Here is a 15,642-nt window from a genome sequence, read left to right on the forward strand (position 1 = left end):
GAGGTTTGCGGAATAGAAGTGAAACGGTGAGATTTGCCCGCCCTGGAGGAAATGTTTTTTTTTTTTTTAAATCTGAAATTCAGGACATAAGCATCTCCGTTGCTCCAATACCACTCCATCATGAGCATAGGCTAACATATAAAAAGAAAGACAGATTTTGTCAAATAGGCCTATAATAAGACTGTTCACAAATACAGAAAATTACAGATGTTGAGAATGAACGTGAGTGCGGGAGGTAGCCTACATTAGGTAATGAGCTACCACAAGCAAAGATTCATTGTGGAAATAAAAAGACTTGTGGCCCGAAAAATTACAAATTTCTCCGTTCACACTGGAGAAAACAAAAAAGGTGGGTTATAGTATGTCTTTCTCCTTTTTTAGATTAGTAATCTATCTGCCACGCAAAATTTCAAAAATTAATATAGGCTGATAATATATCGCACTTGCAAATTCCCTATGGATAATGCACAAACATGACATAGATTTCTATAATTGTATCCAATTGTATCTGCTGATTTGGATTAAAACATCCCATAAATACTTACCAATATAAATTGTTCAAACTTTTTTTTTGTGGTGTGAATCTTAACTAAAGAAGTTTAGTTAAGACATTTAAAGTAAATTTATTAAAAGTAAAATAGTAATTAAAATAAAGTAAAGAAAATGCATGATAAATGTAAAGAAAAAAACGTGTTAAGAAAATTTAATCATTTATTTATTTTCGTTTTGTAAGCTCTGTATTTATTTAATTCAGGGAATTATACTTTCATATTGCTGAAGTGTTACACTTCTCTCCAAGTATTTTCTGCTTATTTATTTATTAAAATTTTTTATATAAAATGAAAAGAAGAAAAAAGCATTGAAAGAGCTTGAGTAGAGTGATAACTGGGCACAAATGTTGCTGTGGTGCAAACACGGAGCAGGTTTCTTTTCAAGTGAATTGGGGTGCGAGAGAGGAGCGGATTATCTCATCTGGCCGTCGTAATAGCAGTCACACTATACAGCTGTGATGCTAAATTTCTGACACTGCCAGAACTTCGTCAGAGGCTAAAGATCATTGCAAAGGCTATTAATCGGCTGTCGGTTAACATGTCACACTGAACATTGTAAGATTGCCAATTTTGCCCTACTACAACAGAAATATTTTAGGACTCCCGAAATTTGTCTCGGCAGAATCATGGCCAAAATCGTACAGTGTGCACCGGGCTTTAGAAAGTGTTCAGAAGGGAATGATAGCAAACTGCATACTGCACAGTATACTGCCCACTTTTTTTAGAAAGAGTATTTGAAACCATATACATTATGCAATGACAAACATTTTAAACATGTATATGTTACATTGTTGTCAAATGATCTCATTGCATTTTGTGTTTAATTCAGCAAATGCTGTCCAGTTATCATCTTGGAAATAAAAACTGCTATTTTGCATTTTAATCAAATTTTTGGTACTTTCTTAACTCTTGTCATTTTGGTAATTTTCGATAAAATTTGTTAAGATATTTTTTTTAAAAATCATGTCTGATATTATGTCTGGATTGTTTGTCGCAACGGAAATGGAATTTCAGTTTGAGTGCATTACATTTGTGGGGTAGAGTATGCAGTTCAGTCTTCAGTGTTGTATACTGCACATATTGGCAAATGTAGGAGTCATCCATGCATACAGAATATTTACATATTGTGCACACTATTATTTACTGCTCACTGCAAAAATAGTATGAGTTCACTCTAGTGGTAGACCACTAGAGGGTACTAGAGGATAGTGCATTACTGGAAATCTGTACTATGTCAGATTTCAGGAACAGCTGTCATGAAACATGGCTTAATAGACAGTTTCTCACAGATATAAATGATATTTAGAGGAAGCGTATTTTTATTTTTAGTTTATTTTTTTTATGCGCAAGTGTGTGTGGCCATTTTTGAATGGGTTTGTAATATTAAGCTGTCTGCACCCAAAGAGGACAATTGACTCAGATTTGGTCTGAAAGCCTCTGTGCTCTTGGCCTGTAAAAGTGCTGAGTGCCAGGAATCTGCAGCAGAAGGAAAGTCCTTGAGATGGTTTACGGAGAAGATCTATTACAGGCTCAAGCAATGCAAAGCTAATCCATTCTGCGGGTTTGCCAAACTGATAAGAGCCCGCCTTTGTTAAGGGAGAAGAAACCACATAGACGGCTTGCATTACATCATCCGGACCCCGCGCCTTGTTGTATACTATTCAGTGTGTGTTTTTATCTATTCAGAATAGCAGGCAGAAGATGGCAGAGGTTTTCTGCCGTCTTAGAATTATAAAGAAAAGCTTCCATTTTTCTCTGGTGCCTCTTTTCCCCCCATATCTAATGTGATAAACTCAACTGTAAATAAAATAAATTAGTGTAATCACACCTTTATTAATGTATATAAACCAATGAATTTATCATTGCAGAGAACATATCGATGCTTGCTCTTGCTACTAGGAGACAGATGGAATTAGGAAGCTGGGGGAATTCTCATTTTAGGGAGAATTTTATTGGACAAAACATTGTATACACCACTGAGTGCAAGATGAGTAATCAGTATTTTTGTTTTTTTGTTTAGTTTTTTCTGAAAGAGAAAGACTGTACATTCTAAATGTGTATATTTGCTAAAAGTTAGTCAACATTTCAACATTTAGGAGTATGCTAGCATATAGGTGGCCTCTAACAAAATACAAAAAGCTGCAAAGGCACAGTTTTGATTTCATAGGGTCTTTATTGTTCTTGCACAGTCAAACTGTATGCCCATACACACACACACACACACAGACTCATTTAGATGTGTTGAAGCCTGGTGATCAGTAGCCTGTGAAGGCAGTGCAGATGGAGAAAGGCTTTGTGCAAGCACAGTGGCCAAAGTAAATCCTGGGTGTTGGGCTCACAAACCGTGGACATGAACGTGGAGAGCCTCTCAACTGGAAGAAATGGTCTCCACCCTCATATTACACATTATTCCACCTCAAGTGTAGCACTGTATGCTAGGGTTATTATAGTTTTGAATATACAGTACAATATATATATATATATATATATATATATATATATATATATATATATATATATATATAGTGCATCCGGAAAGTATTCACAGCACTTCACTTTTTCCACATTTTGTTATGTTACAGCCTTATTCCAAAATGGATTCAATTCATTATTTTCCTCAAAATTCTACAAACAATACCCCATAATGACAACGTGAAAGAAGTTTGTTTGAAATCTTTGCAAATTTATTAAAAATAAAAAACGAAGGAAAAAAAAAAATCACATGTACATAAGTATTCACAGCCTTTGGCACCAATTACAGCCTCAAGTCCTTTTGAGTATGATGCTACAAGCTTGGCACACCTGTTTTTGGGCAGTTTCTCCCATTCTTCTTTGCAGGACCTCTCAAACTCCATCAGGTTGGATGGGGAGCATTGGTCCACAGCCATTTTCAGATCTCTCCAGAGATGTTCAATCGGGTTCAAGTCTGGGCTCTGGCTGGGCCACTCAAGGACATTCACAGAGTTGTCCCGTAGCCACTCTTATCTTGGCTGTGTGCTTAGGGTCGTTGTCCTGTTGGAAGATGAACCTTCGCCCTAGTCTGAGGTCCAGAGCGCTCTGGAGCAGGTTTTCATCAAGGATGTCTCTGTACATTGCTGCATTCATCTTTCCCTCGATCCTGACGAGTCTCCCAGTTCCTGCCGCTGAAAAACATCCCCACAGCATGATGATGCTGCCACCACCATGCTTCACTGTAGGGATGGTATTGGCCAGGTGATGAGCGGTGCCTGGTTTCCTCCAGACATGACGCTTGCCATTCAGGCCAAAGAGTTCAATCTTTGTTTCATCAGACCAGAGAATTTTGTTTCTCATGGTCTGAGAGTCCTTCAGGTGCCTTTTGGCAAACTCCAGGCAGGCTGTCATGTGCCTTTTACTGAGGAGTGGCTTCCGTCTGGCCACTCTACCATACAGGCCTGATTGGTGGAGTGCTGCAGAGATGGTTGTTCTTCTGGAAGGTTCTCCTCTCTCCACAGAGGAACGCTGGAGCTCTGTCAGAGTGACCATCGGGTTCTTGGTCACCTCCCTGACTAAGGCCCTTCTCCCCCGATCGCTCAGTTTGGCCGGGCGGCCAGCTCTAGGAAGAGTCCTGGTGGTTCCAAACTTCTTCCATTTACGGATGATGGAGGCCACTGTGCTCATTGGGACCTTCAATGCTGCAGAAATTGTTCTGTATCCTTCCCCAGATCTGTGCCTCAATACAATCCTGTCTCGGAGGTCTACAGACAATTCCTTGGACTTCATGGCTTGGTTTGTGCTCTGACATGCACTGTTAACTGTGGGACCTTATATAGACAGGTGTGTGCCTTCCAAATCATGTCCAATCAACTGAATTTACCACAGGTGGACTCCAATCAAGTTGTAGAAACATCTCAAGGATGATCAGTGGAAACAGGATGCACCTGAGCTCAATTTTGAGTGTCATGGCAAAGGCTGTGAATACTTATGTACGTGAATTTTTATTTTTTTATTTTTATTTATTTTTTTTTAATACATTTGCAAAGAGTTCAAACTTCTTTCACGTTGTCATTATGGGGTATTGTTTGTAGAATTTTGAGGAAAATAATGAATTTAATCCATTTTGGAATAAGGCTGTAACATAACAAAATGTGGAAAAAGTGAAGCGCTGTGAATATTTTCCGGATGCACAGTATATATATATATATATATATATATATATATATATATATATATATATACACACATTTCTATTTACTATTGACACACTAAAGCTGAAGATAAAAATAACCATCTTTTTTTTCTCCCTTTTTCTCCCGAATTTGGAATGCCCAATTCTCAATGCCCTCTTAAGTCCTCGTGGTGGCGTAGTGACTCGCCTTATTTTTGCAGTTGCCTCCACATCTGAGACTGTCAATCCATGCATCTTATCATGTGGCTTGTTGAGCGAGTTACCGCGGAGACATAGCACGTGTGGAGGCTTCACGCTATTCCCCGCAGCATCCACGCAAAACTCACTACACCCCCTACCGAGAGCAAACCACATTATAGCGACCACGAGGAGGTTACCCCATGTGACTCTACCCTCCCTAGCATCCGGGCCAATTTGGTTGCTTAGGAGACCTGGTTGGAGTCACTCAGCACGCCCTGGATTCAAACTCGCGAACTCCAGGGGTGGTAGTCAGTGTCAGTGTAGTCAGAGCTACCCAGGCCCCCATAAATATCCATCTTAAGACAAATGTTTTGTGAAACATCTTAAGTGCCTAAAACTTTTGCACATTACTGTATACACAGAATATATACGTAAGTACATATATTCAGTAAATAACTAGATAGAATATTTTTTTTATTTTTTTTCTAGACGAAGGTTCAATTGAAGTTAAGTAAATTAATTTCGACTTGTCCCTCCTTTTCTTAAAGAAAAAGAAAAATAAAGCAAAAATCAAGGTTACATTGAGGCACTTGCAATGGAAGTAAATGTGATTTTTGGAGAGTATAAAGGCAGAAATGTGATTCATATAATTTTGTAAAAGCACTTACATTAATTCTTCTGTTAAAACATGTATTATTTGAGCTGTAAAGTTGTTTAAATCTGCATTTTACGGCATTATGTCATCATAGCAACACAGTTGTAAAATTGGATATAACGTTACACAGAAAAGTTTAGTAAGCAATTTTATCACTCTAAAATCATGTTAACGTGCATATTTTGTATAACTTGTGGCTATACTTTTGAGTTACCTACCTGTAGATTGAGCTTACTTGTATTGAATCCAGAATATTCCTTTAACTAATATCATTTAAATGTTCAACACCTCTAAATTTCTCAGAGCTGCCAAGTGTTTTTGCTGTCAAGTCGCATTTTTATGTTTAATGACAGTGGTAATGACAATATATTGTGTTTCAGAAGCTAAAATTATTAAATGGTCATTTTTATTTAATTGAATTTGTTTTAGAGTTATAAGTATATTTTAGTTTATTTATTTATTTTTTAAATATGTTAGAGATATCTGATCGATACACAGATCACTGCAGAGTTGGGAGCATTCAAACCATCAGTCTCATCGACACATTGTGATCTGAGAGGAGATGCGGCTTGATTTGAGATGGTTATCAAAGAGCACTGCTGAATTATGTAATTAATGAGGAGAAATGCTTCTTCACAGACTGCTAAACTGATTTGCTCAGTATAAATACTATTAAAGAGACAGACCGCAGATAACAGCCGAAAGAATTACTCGATGATTAAAAATGACCACAGCTATAGAGATAACGTGCTTCTCATGTGAGAAATGTGAAATGAAATCTGATGCATCGCGCTATTCATGACGGAAACCCTCCCATCTGCTCTCAATCATTTTTAATTAGCTCTTGCTTATCGAAGATCTTTCTTCTAATAAACAACATCCCACCGGTTACTGGAGCATCATGACTTCCTGTAGTCAATAGATTGATGGGTTGGGGTGGGGGGGAAGAAAGAAAAATAGAGCACAGAAGCAAAAGAGTAAGAGGTTTATTTATTTGTTCTCATTTTCTCTTCTTACATCATTCCTCATTTCTTTATATATTTAAAAGAGGACAGCACTGCAGAACAATAGAACATTATAAAATTCAACACAATGCTGGAGCAGAACCGAAGAAAACAAAATATCCACTTATTTCTCCACTACTGTTTAAAATTGTTTTCCCTCTACACTGTGCAGAATGAAAGCACTAGTATTAAAACATTGGGGGTCACATTTTGAGGTCAGCTGAAAAAAAAATAGATTGGCTTAAACGTGACTGCCGAAGAATGGTGAGGGTCCTTGGAGAGCTCTGCTCAAAGCGACATCCCAGCTTTACCGTTAGATGGCAGTCTTGCAAACAGTAAAGGAAAACAAATTATCGCTTTGCAAGCTTGGTTTATTTTTGAAATGCAGTTTATTTCACTGAGAACAATTAGCTTGTTATGAATGCAGCAGAATGGTTCCCACATTAGCTATGTTTCCATCCAAGTTGCAAATGTAATTTATGCGAAACCATATTATCACAAAAACAATGTGCGAATAAAGTTGTGTTTTCATTCAAGGGTGTTCAAAAGGATGAAATTGTCACTTCTGGAGAAATTGTAGCCACTGTGAGTGTTTTTTTTTTGTGTGTGTGTGTTTTTTTTTAAAATAAAACACTGGCGGTTTAGAGCACGCAGACAAAACACTAAAGAACTTTGGGTGTTTCCCAATTCTAAGAAACCAGAGAATGGACTTGTGTTCTTATGAAGACCAGTCTTGCCAAGCTACCTCGGAAGTATGAAATCGGAATGACAGGAGGACGCAGAACGCATTCATTGCAAGCTTTGAGATGTGCTGCGATCTTCTTGTTGCACAATTAACCGTCACAGCACATTCGAATACAGTGAGAGAACTACTGGCATTATCACACCAGTGACAGTATTAATATCATCACACCAGTGAGTTTTTCCAGGACTGGTGACATGTTAAAAGAATAAAGTCTGTAAACACTTGTTTTCTCCATGTTTATTACTGTATTAAAATGATGCCCCAAAAAACAACAAATGTTGACGGAGTATAACGACTCACACGACAAGTAAGACTTTCGTAAGCTTACAGTGGGAAACTCTTGAGGAAAAAACAAAACAATAAATTTCCTTCTTCTGCCACGATAGCACCAAGTTCTTGCCCACAAGTCACCATCCGACGCATCCTCGATTTCAAGGACACATCCAGGTAATTTCCTGCATTCTCAGTATGTACTTGCGTTCTTGAGGATTGGAATCAAACTTCAGCAATGGATGATGAGGTAGAATGAGTCCACGACAACGTAAGAACCCAAAAGAATGCACATTGAGAAACAGCCACTGGCTGTGTCTCGTTTCAAAGGCTGCGTCCTCCGGAGGAAAAGCGAGTAGGACACTTTGAATGCAGCCTTCGAATGCGACCTTCTTTCATGGGAATTCGGAGGATGCATGAGTTGTATCCTTCGTGGGCACTCACAACCCATAATTCTTTGCTTCAGCGGAAATATCTAAAAAAAAATGACGCCAATTTGCCCATAAATATGATGTTCAAATGCAAGGAATGTTAATTCTCAAGTTGAAGTACCTCAGTAGATGGGTGCAGAGTATATAATATGTATAATCATATAATATATAATTAAAATAAAGTACTATAGACTAAAAGTACACCTGTAAAATCTATTTTTTTTCTTTCTTCATCATTTAACTCTCCTAAAATTTACCTCGTACATTCCCTTCCAAAGGAACTTTGTTCCCTTCTCACTGAAAGCGCTCGCGCTTGTTAAAGAGTGGCTGTCATAGCAACCACGGTATGTTCTGTTTCTATTTGTCCTACGAAGGTCGTCTCGTTTAAACGAGGCTTGTTTAAAGGAGGACGCTCGGTATACTGCTGCCTTCAAAGGATGCGTCCTACCTAGCACGCAGTCTTCAACACGAGACGTCTCATATTTGGAGCAACAGCGCATCACACACTTCTGCGTTCATTCATCCTTATGACTATACCATGCGGGTCTATACTATATTTTTCTAAAGTGTCAATAAACCTTCTCTTCCATACAGTTCAAGTCTGTTTTTGACTTATTTGCTCTGCAAACTCTTTGTAGGCTTTGGATTTTCTAGACACCGTTATTTTAGAATGACCAGAGCAACATTTCAGATTCAATGATTGGTACGCTGGTTAGTCCAGTAATGAACGAGTTTTTCAGTCACATGACCTTTTTGATGCACAACTTTTATTCCTAATAAATTCAATAGGAGTTTATTCAGTAAATGTGTTTCCATCATAGTTTATGCACATTTCTTCTTATTGAATAAAACACTTATCCACCTCAAGTGAGCGTATCATTTTTTTATGCACATTTTGGAGATTTATTTGCATCTTGGTGTTTCCATCCAGCAGTTTTTATGCGATATCCCAAAATGCGCATTAAAAAATGTTGATGGAAACATAGCTATTGTATTTGTAAACCTCTGGAGCTGTAATGTGATGTTTCATTATGCACAAAAGTGGTTGTTGGAAAAGTCACATTGATGAAATTGTCTTCCAAAACATAGCTGTTTCGGGTCCTGGTGGAGTGTGTCTTGGAGCCCCTGGCGGGGCAGATCTGATCACCCAGCTTTGTCAGCTTTAATTATACAGTGCTAACGATGTTGAAAGGAGGGAGAGGAAAAGATCTCCTTGTGTGAGCGGAGATGACACCAGTGTCACTTTTAGTACGTCTGCCTTCACACTCCAAATGGAGCCTCCATAGAGACGCACACCTGCAGACTTCCTAAGCCTACACACACAATGCGTTTATTATGTGAAACTTACCCTGTCACCCTAGAACTTTATTTTGTATGCTTTTTTTATTCTTACTTGTTAATTAAAAAACTGACGCATCATCAGAGGAACATTTGGGGTTTTACTGCTGACACACACTGCTGTTATCTCTGTCTAGTTATAACAGTAGGTGACTCATTTACCCACATTTACCTGTTCCACTTTCACACTAAATTCAATGAAACAAGCATTTGAATAATTAAAAATCACCATGCAGTTTTATTCAGATTACTAACCAGGTGTGATTCGACGATTTCAGTGATAAGCAATTTTATGTCCACACTGAAGGCGAAACTACACGACGTTGCACAATCACAGCCAATCAGAAGATGTTTGATGTTTAATGTACATTTATACCCGAACCAACGCCGCAAAATTAGAAGCAAGCAATGAACATACACTCACTGAGCACTTTATTAGGAACAGTATGGTCCTAATAAAGTGCCCGACGTAGTATTTTTCTGTTGTAGCCCATCCGCCTTAAGGTTCGATGTGTTGTGCATTCTGAGATCCTGTTCTGCTCACTACAATTGTACAGAGTGATTATCTGAGTTACCGTAGCCTTTCTGTCAGCTCCGTTGACCTCTCATCAACAAGGCGCTTTCGTCCGCAGAACTGCCGCGCACTGGATGTTTTTTGTTTCTGGCACCATTCTGAGTACACTCTAGAGACTGTTGTGTGTGAAAATCCCAGGACATCAGCAGTTACAGATATACTCAAACCAGCCCGTTCATCAACAATCATGCCACGGTCGAAATCACTGAAATCAAATTTTGTTCCCCATTCTAATGGTTGATGTGAACATTAACTGAAGCTCCTGACCCGTATCCGTATGATTTTATGCATTGCATTAAATAACTGCATGAATAAGTAGGTATACAGGTATTCCAAATAAAGTGCTCAGTAAGTGTATAGTGTGAATTGTCGCGATTGTGGCTGGTTAGAAAACAATTTGTATACCTTTTATCACTTGTTTCTTTATCACATTGCATCTGGTGAGGATATGGTGCAAGTCTTGTTTGCTCGAAGCTATTGTTGCATTGCTCTAATAATCAAAATAAAGCCAGACCACTGTTTCCAGTTCACTTCATCAAACTTGGTGCTGTCCGTGGTGCTGAAATGCACCCTAGTGATTGTCCTCCCTGTGAGAGAACTTGTTCAGCTAAACAATGGCCAAATAAGAAGGAGTACATCAAGGTTTGGCCAATTGGTGAAAGAGAGGGGGCCCATGCTCTCTAAATTCCAGTTGGGCACTTCCTGAGCCACCCCTCTGTCAAGGGGAGTCAGATGAGATATAGACAGAAAGAGAGAAAGATTAAGACGACGAGAGAAGAGACACCCCCTTCTACAGCTGCACGCGCCTCCCTGATGATAGAAGGGGGAGGGAGAGAGCAAAAGAGGAGGAAAACTCAAGCCAAGCTTCATCAATCTTTGCTTTCTCTGTTACTCATTCAGAGGGTCTTTTCCTCTGAGCATGTTTCTGATCCAAAGAGGACTACTTCGCTAAAAAGACTGAAAGATTGGAGACAAAGGAGTGGGAGAGAAAGAAGGTGGATCTTGCGACTTTGCATTTTCAGAAACTCTGACCACCCTTCATTACTTGAGGACCACTTGACCACTGTGCCCAACCCCCCCCCCCCCCCCCCCCGGTTCTTTCTTCCTGATCTCCTTTCGTGTGTCTGCTAATGTTTCCTCTGAGAGGCAGTGCGGTCTCAGCCAGCAGCAGCAGCAGTACTTGTGTGGTGTGTGTGAGAGAGAGAGTGTATTCGTCATTTGGGGAGGGGGAGAGGAGCTCTGTATTGAGTTAAATGCTGCAGCGGCAATCTCGTCTTGTGTGTGCCATCGCTTCTGGTAGTCTCTCTGTTCCTCTCCTATTCTCTAAGAGATGTAGCCTCATCTTCATGGGATACAGCTGGGATTCAAGCTATAGAGTGCATTGGCAAAGTCCAGGACTGCTGGGAGATCTATAACAAAGGCTACTCACTCTTTTCTCCAATACACCTACCATACTGGAGTACTGGTCCGGATTTTGTTGAGTCTTGCCTTTTTCTCATGAAGGATTTTATATTAGTTATGTCACAAAGAGAGGAATTTAAACCAGGATCTTATCCATCAGTATTCTTCTGAAGTTCCGCTGCTTTTTTGAATATATCTCAAAGAACTCTGTGGAAGTTCCCTTTCCATGTGGAATTTGGCACATGCTGTGGTTCTGCTTCTCTGTTAATCAGTGGTCTGTTGCATGGTTAGGGTCCGAGGCTTGAGCAGGACATGGGTTGCCAGGCGCTCTAAGGACACCCCTATTTGAAGTCCTTTCCTCCCTGTGCACTCTGGTAGCATGCTGAAGGGAGTGCTGCGTCTGTGGCCCGGCAGGGCTCCTGATGGTCTTGTTTCCATCCTGCTTCGCATCAGCCTGCGCCTGGCTCTCTGGCTGCTCCCGCTGGCTTTGGGGTCAGCACTGGCTCTGGCAGAGGGGCCCAGAGAGCTGTACGTACCTCAGCATATGCCTCATCACCTCGTGCCTGCCGCTAGATCCCACGCCCCCCTGCGGGCAGGACATGGTGCGTAGCATATTCGACTGCCACATTCAACATATCCCCAATGTGTCATTCCATAACCTCCATCATTCCTCCATTAGAAAGAGCATTTTTCTTTTAAACACCTTGTTATGCCTGATATGAATGTGTGGTTTAGTATAATAAATGGTTTGGAGAGGAAAAGAAAGAGATTACAGTATAATGCTCATGATTATCCACAGAGGTCTGTGAGTGTACTTGCGCAATTATGTAGTCAGAATGCAAATGTGATCTTTAAGAGCGTTTGTGAGCATTATGCACATACATTATGCAGGTACAAATGTTGAGAGTCTAGCATTGGCTGCACCACAATCCTTTAATGACCAGCAATTCAGCCTTGCATTACGCTGACTATGCTTGAACACACACAGTGGCTTTAATGTCCTTGTGTTATTTCTAGGGGCCATTTGAGGGGGCTGTGTTTATATTAGCACCTGTGCCAATCCCTTAACCTTTCCTGTTTAAAAGGCCACATTCTTGCGAGCTGACTCCAACTAACCTTTGACACGATCAAATTATATTCAGATTTCATCGACTGCACTATACCGTGTTATGTGTGTGTGTGTTTAATGCAGCGAACTGGCCAAATTGAATGTACTCGGTCTAGAAGGGACAGTGGACAGGCTTTTATGTGACTATTAGACCCCAGGGTCAGTCAGTGATTTCCACAGTACAACCCCCCACACCTTCTTTGAAACTCTATTACTGCACTGCCATTAAATCCCATTGGCTACCACTCCTGAGACCGGTATGCAGTATAAATTGAACACCTTCTGCTTTATTGCACCAATGTTTTCCCCCCAGTTTGTGTTCTAATGTTTCATTGCGGCTGGCTGTTTAAAACTATCAGGGCGATTTCCATGCTGTGTGTGCAGAGGGGCTTGAGCTGTCAGTATGTGATCCACTGCACTTATATAACGAGACCTGGCTGCCTCTCAGCATTATCTTCACATATTATGCTTTGATAAAAAAAAAAAAAAAAAAAAAAAAAACACACACTATTGAATAGAGGCAGGGGGATGTGAGTGGAAGCTTGTGAAGTGAGACAAGTCATTTATCATCCTTTCGGAGTGGCTTTTAGTTTTTCCCTCCCTCTTCTTCTCTGGCTCTTTGCCTCTCTCTATCACTCGTTCCTTCGGCCTTTGTCGTATCCTTTCTTTCCTCTCTTTCTTTATTTGTGTGTCTGTGTGTGTGTTTGTGTGTGTGACAAAGCTGGCGTCTCTAATGGCAGGGTGTGCTGAGATCACAGAGCCCCGCTGCTTGCATGCATCCCCCTAGGCATCGAGGCAGTGCATCAGGGTCCGTTCCCCCCCCTCACCCCCCCACCACCACTGGACTTCTTTCGACCAAGAATATTCTGCAACATTTTTCCCAGCAGATCATAATTCACAAGCTCAAATAATAATAATAATAGTCTAAAACCAAAGCTGCTTCCAGGCATGTGGCTACTACGGCATTTAAAGCACGAACAGACACCTCTCAGCCAAACTACAAATCTTCTAGTCCTACCTGCTTCCAGCTCTGTTTTATTATGCTACGATGAGGAGTTTAAAAACAGCAAGAGTTTTGTTGTTGCAGCAAAATTACCATTTTAAAACGATTAACAGTAGGTTATGTGGAGTGCATAAAAGTGTGTGTGTGTGCCCTAGTCTGTGTGCTCTAGTAAATGTACCCTCTCTCCGAAATGATTAGATATGAGGTGAAAATGAAAGCATAAGGCGAAGCAAATTATCAGAATTTACCCCGAGCTCCAGCGCAGTGTTTTAAAGTCAAGCCTATTGCTTTCCCCACTTTTCCTCTCTTTTTGCTGCGGTCTTGCACTTTTTCCTTCCTCTTTCTTCCTCAGTTATATTGCTAATATTAACAAACCTTTGCAGTTTCAGTTCATGTACATACAGTGGTGTGCAAAAGGCTGAGACCACCATTCCAGAATTGCTTAGTATTTGGTCTGTCCCCCTTTGGCTTTAAAGACAGCATGCACTCGAGGATCCTGGCATGTTATCCCAGCATGATTTGAGAACATTCCATAGAGCATTCTGTGTGCTTCATTGGAAGCTAAGTAATCTGAACTAATTCAAGCTAAGTAAACCTTTTGTACAAAGGAGTTAACATGGTCAACATGGTCACATATTTGCTTATTTGATTAGTAACTAAGAAATTGTGCAGAGTCTAAAATATTTCTAATTCATTTTATATCACAAAGTTTATTTTAAAATGTTAAAAATCCTAAAACTTTTTGTTTATTTCCAGGTTTAAATTACACTTTGAATCCCAGATTTTCAATGCATGGTCTCAGACTTTGGGCCCCACTGTAGGCTATATGCCACCCAGAAGCTACATCTTTTATTATTATTTTTAATGTGAGTTTGGAATAAGATTCTGTGTTAGACATTAATGTGATGCCAGCTCCATGCTTTCATTGCAGTAAATGAAATTAGCAAGAAAAGCTCATTCACACCAAATTATAAAGATGCTTACCCGAGTGCTGCATTGCTCTTTTGCACTGAAAGCTATACGTCACTGATAGCTATAAGTCTTCTCACACCTACAGAAAAATGTATCATCTGCAATTTCCAGTGTAGATCATCTGTGTAGAATATCACTCTTCCTCCCTCTTTGTATAAGTGAATGTGTGAGTGTATACATGCATGTCTCTCTCTCGCCCATCACTGCAAATCTGAGTTGAGTTTGAGTAAGAGAGCTCATCTCGCAATCTTTTTTTTTTCCCCTCTCTTTTTATGTCATAGCTGTGGTTTGAGAGGCCTGAATTGCTATAATGAGAGGATGGCATGGATTTGCTGGTGAATGGTGATGTGCCTGGTTAAATATGATACTCAGAGAGGCTGAGAATTTGGAGCGTAGGCTGTCCTGACCAAGAGGGAGATTGAGGGAATGGAAGGAGGCAAAGAGTTGAACAAAGTGGTAAAAGACTACATGTATTTGACAGTGATATTCCATTGGGATGATACAGTATCTCCAGCAGCAAACACAGTGAGACTGAGTAACTACACAATGTACACACACAAGTAAATTGTGTGTGTGTGTGCATGTGCATGTGTGTGTGTGTGTGTGTGTGTGTGTGTGTGTGTGTGTGTGTGTGTGAGTGTATATGAGAAAGACATATCCCCTTGATAGTATGGTGGTGATTGATTCTTTAAATGCTATACACTCTTTCAAGAGAACCTAGGGAGTTTAGGAGAGAGAGGGAGAGATAGAAAGAACAAAAGCTGTGATGTGTAATCTAAACCTAGTCAAGCCAAACCTCTTGAGAGATTTCTCATTATGTCACTGTAGCTCACACATGAGGCTCAGGGAGGTTTAGAGTGGACGTACTGACACACACATGCTCATATACCTGCAAAAATTATTACACACACTTCCGACTAATAAAAGAGTTATATGCTAATTCATCACTCTAGGCAGCTATTTCCGGCTTTCTTGCTTACTTTTTATTTGATTTCCTTTCTTCCTTTCTTTTATTTCCTTTCCTTTCATTTAATTTCATTTCTTTTCCTTCATTCCTTCCTTCCTTCTTTACTTCATTTTTTCTTTCTTTTCTTCCTTCATTTCCTTCCTTTTTTCTTTCTTTTCTACCTTCTTTCCCTTTCTTTCTTTTGCCCTTTCCCTTCCATACTTCCTTCCTTTCTTCCTTCCTTCATTTCTTTCTTTCTTCTCTCCTTCCTTCCTTCCTTCCTTCCCTTCTTCCTTCCTTCTTTACTTCCTTTTTTC

The 15,642-nt window shown here is 39.9% G+C and overlaps 1 protein-coding gene across 15 annotated transcripts in view; it reads left to right on the forward strand.

Moving 5' to 3' along the window:
- The window catches only part of LOC127423416 (neurexin-1a), a 261,207-nt gene that overhangs the window by 179,896 nt on the left and 65,669 nt on the right, over positions 1–15,642 (forward strand). The gene's annotated exons all lie outside the window — the stretch shown is intronic.

This window comes from Myxocyprinus asiaticus, chromosome 32 (genome assembly GCF_019703515.2).
Source record: "Myxocyprinus asiaticus isolate MX2 ecotype Aquarium Trade chromosome 32, UBuf_Myxa_2, whole genome shotgun sequence".
Lineage (NCBI taxonomy): Eukaryota > Metazoa > Chordata > Actinopteri > Cypriniformes > Catostomidae > Myxocyprinus > Myxocyprinus asiaticus.